The sequence below is a fragment of the Macrobrachium rosenbergii genome, chromosome 36 (genome assembly GCF_040412425.1).
Source record: "Macrobrachium rosenbergii isolate ZJJX-2024 chromosome 36, ASM4041242v1, whole genome shotgun sequence".
Lineage (NCBI taxonomy): Eukaryota > Metazoa > Arthropoda > Malacostraca > Decapoda > Palaemonidae > Macrobrachium > Macrobrachium rosenbergii.
The window spans coordinates 19,326,893-19,335,601 of NC_089776.1; the positions used below are offsets into that span (position 1 = coordinate 19,326,893).

Here is an 8,709-nt window from a genome sequence, read left to right on the forward strand (position 1 = left end):
TCATACTGTATCATCACTGAGGGCCCCAAGTACACGCACATTCTAGATGGCTGGCTCCATACAAACCAAACACAAAAAGTACTCCATGATACGGAACAGACAGGAATCTGCCAGAAAGCCTCCAGCCTGTGGGCATCCCCCCCTCTACGTGGTGCCTAAGCAGACGGTACATGGTGGCCCTGCGGTGACTATCGGCGCCTTAATGTTAAAAAAGTACCAGAGAGGTACACCTTGCCTACTATCGCAGACTTAACTAATCACCTCAAAGGAGCAAGAATATTCACAAAAACTGATCTTCAGAAAGGATACTACAAAGTCCCAGTAGCAAAAGGAGACGTAGAAAAGACAGCAATCATCACTCCTTCCAGGACACATACTTTTAATTACAGCTGTTTCGGCCTTCCAAACGCAGGGGCTACTTTTCAACAGCTTATGGATGACATCCTCAGAGAATTAGCCCCCTGCATCGTTTATATCAACGATATTTTCAGACCCAACTGTAAACAGCACATTAAGGAAGTAAAACAAGTCCTCAAGAAACTAAAAGAAAATGGACTAGTAGTCCAACAAGATAATTGTGCATGGGCGAAAAATACAAAAGAATTTCTTGATCATCAAATAAGCTCCAAAGGAGTTAAACCTCTCCCAATGAAGGTCCAAGGCGTAACAGAGTTCCCAAGGCCAAGAAACATTAAATCACTTCAAGAGTTCAGTGGCATGATCAATTAAAGGATTTTGACAAAGGAATAATCTATTTCTGGAGAGGGGCCCGTGTCACCCGGTGAAATAGTCCATTCAGCACTTATTTCTAGGTAATTCTGTTGCTAGATACCAGAGAAAGCTAAATGAAATGCTGGAGTTACTACCCCCAGAGCGAGCTCCACTAGATGGAGTCGTGTATGGAAAAGGGTGAACTACAAAAAACAGGAACCTTATCCTATAGAGATTCCCAATGTCAAAAGTCCCAACGAGAGGTGCCGATACAAGCCCATGCACTACTCGCGGACTGTATGCAAGGCAACACTAGCCGCATTCCATGTTAGCACCCACCTCACTAGAATGAAGTTTACCAAGGGAGGAGAGAATGAAAAACAGGGTGGGTCACCGGGTGACACAGGCCCCTCTCCAGAAATAGATTTTCCTTTGTCAAAATCCTTTTTCTGGATCGGGTCCAATGTCACCCGGTGAAATAATAACAGAGAAATAAACATCATTCTTATGCTATTAAAGACTTAAATAGAGACGTTGAAAACTAGAAGAATTCTACCCTGAACATTAGTAAGGTCCTCTAAGTTCATGTAATGAAAATAATGTAAGTGGTCACCGTCTAAGATCATGAGCTTAGAATAGCACCTGAATAGGCTACCACAGTTTTATTACAAATCTTTAAAAGGATAACCCAAATCACTATACTGGGCTGCTTAGCAAGGAACACCTTTTCAAGGACCAAAAAAAGCCCTTGGTTCTACTGCAATACTGTTTCCTCTCTCCCACAGGTCCCTTACACTGACCACAGATGCAGGTAGCACAGCGATGGGCGCAGTACTCAAGCAGGACACAGACGATGGTCATCACCCACTGGCATTCTTCAACAAAAAGCTATCTCCAGCAGAACAGAAATATGCCACATTCAACAGAAAGCTGCTGACAGTCCACCACACCATCCGACAATTCAGGCCTATGCTCAAGGGATGAAAAAACGTGGTGCAAACTGACCATCAGCACTTGGTCCACGCCTTCACAAAAGAGATTGCCAGTTGGTGCGCCAACAGCGACAACTATCAGCAGTCTCTGATTTTCCTGCATCATCAGGTACCTGAAAGGCTCCTCAAACGTGGCAGATGTCCTTTCCAGAAAAAATTTTAATGCTGTCCAGATGGGGATGTCATATCCTGGAATTGCAATAGCCCAGAAGTGACCATTGCCTGCAAAATGAGTACTAGACGCCCCTCGCCCCTATCTACTGCTGGCCTTCAGGAGAAAGGCTTTCAGTCTCACCCATGATCTGTCACACCCATCAGGCCACTCCACAGCCCATATTCCAACAGAACGACACATTTGGTGGGCAATGAAGATGGACATTAAGAAATGGGCTTGCAAATGTCTCCCCTGCCAAATGTCCAAGGTCATGAGGCACCCAGAATCGGGGATAGGAGAATTCCAAACAACCAACTGCCGCCTCACCCATATTCACGTCTACATTGTAGGAGCCCTACCCCCCCCCCTCCGAAGAGTACAAATACCTCTTCATCGTTGACCAAAACACCAGATGGCCCAAGGTAACACCTGTCAAACAGAAGACTGCAGAAAGTTGCAAGAAAGCTCCAATGAACTGGGTTAGCCGACACAGAATCCCTCAGTACGTCACCAGCAACAGGGGGAGCTAATTTCACATCGGCCCTATGGAACTCCCCCGCCGCCAGCCTCAGGACAAATATAAACCATATGACAGCCTACAACCCAGAAGCCAATGGTATGGTTGAGCAGTTCCATCGCACCCCTAAAGCAGCACTCACCACCAGATGTCAAGATGGGAGGTGAGAAAAGGAGTTGCCATGGATTTTATTATGACTGAGAGCAGCCCCACACACAACGTTCAATGCTTTACCGTTTGGGGTACGCTACTACAACCATTAGCAATACCAGCAGGCATATTTCAAGATGCGAATGAACCCACCACCCCCTCCGATGTCCGTAGAGCGGTAGAAAAAATCATACCAGCAAGGAAAACAAACGTCGCAGCTAAGAAATTCTATGTCCCGACAGAACTCGAGTGTACAAAATATGCATTCGTCAGGACAGTGCACACTGACACCCCCTCCCCCCAACTTACTCGGGATCTCACCACATCCTGCAGCGCAAACATAAGTGCTACAAGATGTCATTGGATGGAAGAACTACCCGGATCTCGGTAGACAGACTACTAAAACAGCATACAAAGCTTTTGAGTCGTATGTATGAGAAAATTCTTCTCATGCTGGACAAAGAATTATTAGGTATTTTTCAGGTATGAGAAAACAACTGATAAAATGATGCCCTTCTAATGTCCTACACAACTTCCCGCTCACACAAAAACCAATGTCTTGTCAGAATTCTGTAATAATAAATCAGTTAGTAGTCGACCGTGTTTCTGTCTACACTCACATCCTAAATGAAAGTAACAGAATGACAAAATCTGGCAGACAATGTAGTCTCAAAGAAATTTGCCAATATTCCTGGTGTCTAAATGGGATCCGAAAAAATCTACACTACAAATCATCTTCACATACAAACAAAATGCTTGGGAAATTTGAAAATAAAATTTTCTAGCCAAACAAAACGCCATATACAGTACTGTGCTGTATTTGGGGACTTGAGTCTCAAAGCATGCAAACATATGAAACAGTCTATACTATAAAAATTATTTAGCACATACATTATTCAGTTATTTTCTACCATTTTTTTGTGGAAAATTTGCAGTTCAGCAAACTTACTGTGAATAAACTACCTACTTACTCTTAACTTTATACACGTATCTAGTATTCATGGTAGCCTTAAGCTACTGAACTTCATGTTATAGTGACAAGTACTGTAATCAAAATTGTATAAACTTGTGTAAATTCATCATTATTACATAATGAACACGGCATAACTTTCAGTTCTATTTATTCCAATTATTTACTAAAATCTGCCAAATCTAATACACCTATGTGGCCGTCAGTTTTGCATATAAAAATTTGACTAGATTTCATTGGATTACATATAAGATACTTTATTTTCTGACACAGATGAACTAATGCCAATAAGATACTTTATTTTCTGACACAGATGAACTAATGCCATTTATTATTTATTGTGGGGTTAGAATGTTTATTCATTACACTTAATTCTTGGGCATAATGGTGCTTTTGATGGTACGTGTTACTAGATGGGAATTAATCTCCCCATCAGTATTGAAAACACTGAAAGACCTGTTGATGATTATGTCTTTGCTTTACTAAGAAACTACACTACCTAACTAATTAAAGATTAGTTAGTGGTGTGCAATATAGAGATTTCTCCAAATGCAAAATCATTAATATATGAACTACCAAAGCTGTATCATCTGTTAAACAGAACACTGTAGTGGCTTAAGTTTGCATAGAAACTATTGAAAGTGGTCTAAACGTGTGGGGTTGCAGAAATTTTAGGTGTATAAGCAATGAAACTGACGAGATGTACAAACAAAAAACCACATGACTCACTGAAATAGAAATATAATCCACATAGTGAACCGGAGAAAGCTATTAAATTATCAGCCTTGTCCTGCTCCTGGATCTTCATGTGCCTACCATCCATCATCTGGTTGTAGCACCTTCACTGTCATGACCAACTCCCTTTAACAAAGAGCTCTGCTTTATATGTTATCCGAGTCTTTTCAGAATAACCTACACAGTTGCTGCATAGCACACTGGGCTATTTCTTGAATCAAGCCAAATTAAACTTTATCAAGCTTAGTACATCAGTCAACTTGGCGACGGATTAACATATCTGATTCTCATTTGTTGCGCTACTAGCAATACCAGCAGAGTATCATACCAGAATCAACTGGTTGTTCTGGCATACTCGGTGCATAGATCAAATGGCAAGATTTCCGAGTCTTATTTAAATCCCAACTGAAACTCCAATAGGTGGTCTGCAATGTTCAATGTATGGTGTCTATATGAGAATATCCTCTTGACCAACAATTTTTTGTCGATCTAAAAACCTAGAGGGATTATCAATATCAAAAATCCCTGACATGTTTCATGGACCAGAGTGAAAGAACCTGGAGAATGTACCCTGAAGAGAGTAGGAAATTCTAAACTTCTGGCTGAAGAGAAATGGCATTCACATGGCTATAAAGGCAGTGGACAATACATGTATTCTTAGAAAATCCAACAGTAGAACTGTAAAATTGACATTCACTGGCTTGCTGAATGATACAGGCATTTTTTGTTAGGTCCACAAAATACCATCACAACTGGCAAAAACTCATTACAAGTCAGTAAAGATGCATTCAGCCTAGCACAAAGTAAAATATCAATGACACTTTCCAGAGATGCCATGGAACCAGGAGCCAACCAATTTATAAACGAGGGTGATGACTGCCAGGAATGTGAATAGGATGGAGAAACATTTGTATAAAATTTATGAATACATACAGTTAAGTATGATACACTCAATTGTAACTGGAGCATAAATATTTGTTTGACCCATACCCTACTTGTACTAAATGTTCATGGACTTTCGAGAAATCCCCGGGTTTTTCTGTAAAAGTTGAAAGTTATTGCCAGACAATGCTTTGTCTCTTGCACCAGTATAAAAGCCATGTTACACTGCAATATTGGTAGGTCTTCATTGTATTTGATGTCCTGTTGCATACAGAACAGCGTTTCCCACAGCAAGAGATTTTTTAAGCATTAAACGGATAATTATAGTTTACTGTATTTTTTCTCTGGTCCCACCCTGTCGAAGACACTGCGGGAGATACATACGGTACTCTCCATAGCTCATAATGCTCTGAAAACAGTCAACTTTTCTTGAAAGAATTTATATTATTCCTCCTTATGTCAGTTATCATGGAACATTCGACTTTTCAAGGCAATGTTTTGAACTTTCAGCAGTCACAGATAATGCATACAGCATAGCCTATATTTCTCTAATTGCTTGCTTAACGTTTTGAACCATCATCACTGCTTAGAAAAAGCTCCACCTAGCCTAAATCAACCCCATTTCTCTTACCGTGAACTAAGAGCCACAATAATTATGTTATGGTTTAATAATTAAATGAACAGTTTGCTCGAACAAGTTTTTAAAACAGATCACTCAAGTATGAAAAAAGTATTCATGCTAATAGATTAATAAGCCAATGACATTAACAGATACTGTAGCTAAGCTAGTATAAGCTAGTATACAAATGCATTATAATCATTCGGCTTCGTGTGAAAAATCGTGAAAATTATCCTAACTCAAAAGAATGATGGCCAGCATTTTGAAGCAGGACAATCTGGTCGCATGTTAGCACTTTCGGCAAATGAACTCCTCGACAGTTTTCGTAGATTGCCTCAATGCTCTTCGAAGCAGTCACTGGGCGTACGAGTAAAACCGGCCTACGATGACTTGTTAGTCTCTAACGAAGCACATAGTTGAATCACAAACCTCCGCTAGCTCGTTTCACCAACAAAATCGCATACCATACTTCTGGTATTTCCTGAAGATTTACCATGCAAAACAAAAGGCAATTATACCCTCACAGAAATTAAAAACGTTCTAACGTACTCTAGCCAACCGTAACCAAAACGAAAACAACCAACACACTTGTAGACAAAAAAATACACTACATTCACAAACTTACCCTTTTAACGTTAATCTAAAACCACTTTTCAACGCCATACCGAAACGTTAAAAACCAAACTTCGAAAATAAAATCAATTTTACAATAGGTAAAAACTTAAAAAAAAAAGTTATTCAAAGCGCAAAGGATGTACGGGGTAAGCACGAGAACTGAACCGTCACTGAGGACTGATTGACTGACTGGTCAAGGATGATGGAGTCGATGGACAACGCGCGCTTCTACAAACATTACTCCAAGGAGTCGTTAATAGAGTCCATTTTTGCTACGCTCATGTTAGTTTGAACTGAAGAATATTTTTTGTCCAAAGTATTAATTTCAGTGTTATGGTATTGAGGAAGGCCTCCAAGATTAATAATTAAATGTCTCATTTAATAAAGCTAATGAAAGGTGGTAGATTATCCGTGCACTATCATTCCCTGTAAAGAAGTAATAAGTAAATCAGTATACCTCGTAAATTTTTTTGTTTCTTTGTGGGAAATTCATGTATACATGGTCGAGTGTAATTGTGTTTATCAAGGTGTCTTATAAAACATATCAGTGATGAGAAAATAGTTCATACGTCCTTTTATACAAAAGTTAATTTGGATCCGAAATGCTTTTTGACACAATCTAGATTATACACAGGGCATTACTTTTGGTTTGTTTTATTTGGTCAGAAGCATGCGTTAAACATGACCGTATTTCATCTATGATTTTTTTAAATAAGACTTGAAATAAAATCTGGAATCGGGAGCTCGAGTAATTATAATGATTACAAAAAGTATATTTTCAAACTTGAAATGATAAAGCTAATCATAGTGATTTTCATAACAAAAATATCACATATTAATCCTGTATATACCAGAAATAACAACAATATTAAAATCAAATGTACTCTGTAAACAGACATAAGAAATTATATAGAAAATATATAAGACATTTACTAATGTTTTTGTCTTTTAAACGATACTGTCCTTTTCTTTGTATGGGCTTTATTTTTGCAATCTTACACCAAACACCAGGTAAACATGGCACAAAAATCTGGTGAGTAGAATTACATAACAACTATAAAGAATGTTATAAAATGGAAATGTGAGAGAAACATAATTATAGCTCTGAATTAAACTTTTTGATGAGATTAATACATACATATTAATCTCGTCGAAAAGTTTAATTCAGAGCTATAATTTATGTTTCTCTCACATTTCCATTTGCCATAACATTTCTTTATAGTTGTTATGTAATTCTACTCACCAGATTTTTGTGCCATGTTTATCTGGTGTTTTCGTAAGATTGTAAAATAAAGCCCATACAAAGAAAAGCGACAGTATCGTTTAAAAGACAAAACTATGTCTGTTTACATACATATGTATACACACATAATATATATACAGTGTATATATATATATATATATATATATATATATATATATATATATATGTATATGTATATGTATATATATATATATATATATATATATATATATATATATTATTGCCCAGCATTTTTGACATTTTATATTTCACCCTTCTTACCCCATTCCTATCAGGCTGAACTTGTATTTAAAGGGCAGCAGGACTGTCACTATTCATCTCATTAGCCTTTAAAATTTATGGATTAGACACTAATATCTGTCATTTTTGACATTTTATTTTTCACCCCTTCTCACCACACCTTTCTATTGGGGTTGAACTTGGACTTAAAGGGCATCAGGAGTGTCACTATTCATCTCATCAACCTCGAAAACTAAGGATTAAACACTAATATATGTCGTTTTCAGTTATTTTTACATGTCACCCCCTTCCCAACCCCACCCCCTTCGTTGCCAGTGATATCTTGCTCTCGCCACAGTATTCATTTCCAGATAGTAAGTCATATGTATACCAAAATGAGGTATAATAAATTTGTAGAGTTTGTTTAGTTACTAAGTCTAAAGGCAGAACCAGCCCCATTTCGGGAAACCCTTCGCACCCCAACCCCTTTGGTGCCCATTGGTGTTAGTGATGCCTTACCCCCACAGCATTCTTTTCCAGATAGTAAGTCATATGTATAACAAGTTTGGTTCAAATTAATCAGTGCATTTCAGAGTTATGCTGGAACACACGGCTCTAGGACAATTGCCAGCCAGACTATTGCCAAGCTGACAATAGCCGTCCGGACAATTGCCAGTGCCAGTGTCATGCAGACAATAGACAGTCAGACAACTTCCAGGCCGACAATTTCCATGCTTAATTCATTTGTTTCTTATAAAAGACGATTCCTAATAAAGCACTCCTTTGCAAATTACTTGTTTGGATATCTGTAGTTTAAATAAGTGTTCCAAAGCAAAATCCTTGTTTAGAAATCTTAGTTGAGTCAGAATAAGTGTTATTAT

The 8,709-nt window shown here is 38.3% G+C and overlaps 1 protein-coding gene across 1 annotated transcript in view; it reads right to left on the reverse strand.

The window, feature by feature from the left end:
• Positions 1-6,581, reverse strand: part of LOC136825004 (mucin-22-like) — a 48,474-nt gene extending 41,893 nt beyond the window's left edge. Inside the window, exon 1 of the mRNA XM_067081001.1 lies at positions 6,356-6,581. The gene's annotated coding sequence lies outside the window, so the exon portion shown is untranslated. The remainder of the gene's footprint in view (positions 1-6,355) is intronic.
• Positions 6,582-8,709: the final 2,128 nt, after the last annotated feature.